This window comes from Penaeus monodon, chromosome 21 (genome assembly GCF_015228065.2).
Source record: "Penaeus monodon isolate SGIC_2016 chromosome 21, NSTDA_Pmon_1, whole genome shotgun sequence".
Lineage (NCBI taxonomy): Eukaryota > Metazoa > Arthropoda > Malacostraca > Decapoda > Penaeidae > Penaeus > Penaeus monodon.
Window position 1 is genome coordinate 41,979,964 of NC_051406.1, and position 313 is coordinate 41,980,276.

Sequence of the window (313 nt, forward strand, 5' to 3'; positions counted from 1 at the left end):
TGCCGGAAGCGTGAGGTGGTGGCTTGTTCAAGTGTAAGTTGCCTGTTATCTCTCGAAGCCGAATTACTCTTCATGATAATCCATTTATTAATTTGATCGATTGAGATGAATGAGGGTAGATTGATATACGATAGACAGGGGGAAGTGAACGATAGAGATGACAGAGACGAGACGCTTGGCAAGACGAAACTACTTTGCCAAGTTTGTCAAGCGGGTGCGAATGACAGGGGCACTTCCGGTCTCTCGGGCGCCTTGATGACCCGTTAATGCAGTTGATGGCGGCGCGGGAATCAGGATTTATGTGTAGTTGATG

The 313-nt window shown here is 47.6% G+C and overlaps 1 protein-coding gene across 1 annotated transcript in view; it reads left to right on the forward strand.

Moving 5' to 3' along the window:
* LOC119586503 (myocyte-specific enhancer factor 2-like) overlaps positions 1 to 313 on the forward strand; it is a gene marked incomplete in the record, with an annotated part of 157,797 nt that overhangs the window by 128,334 nt on the left and 29,150 nt on the right.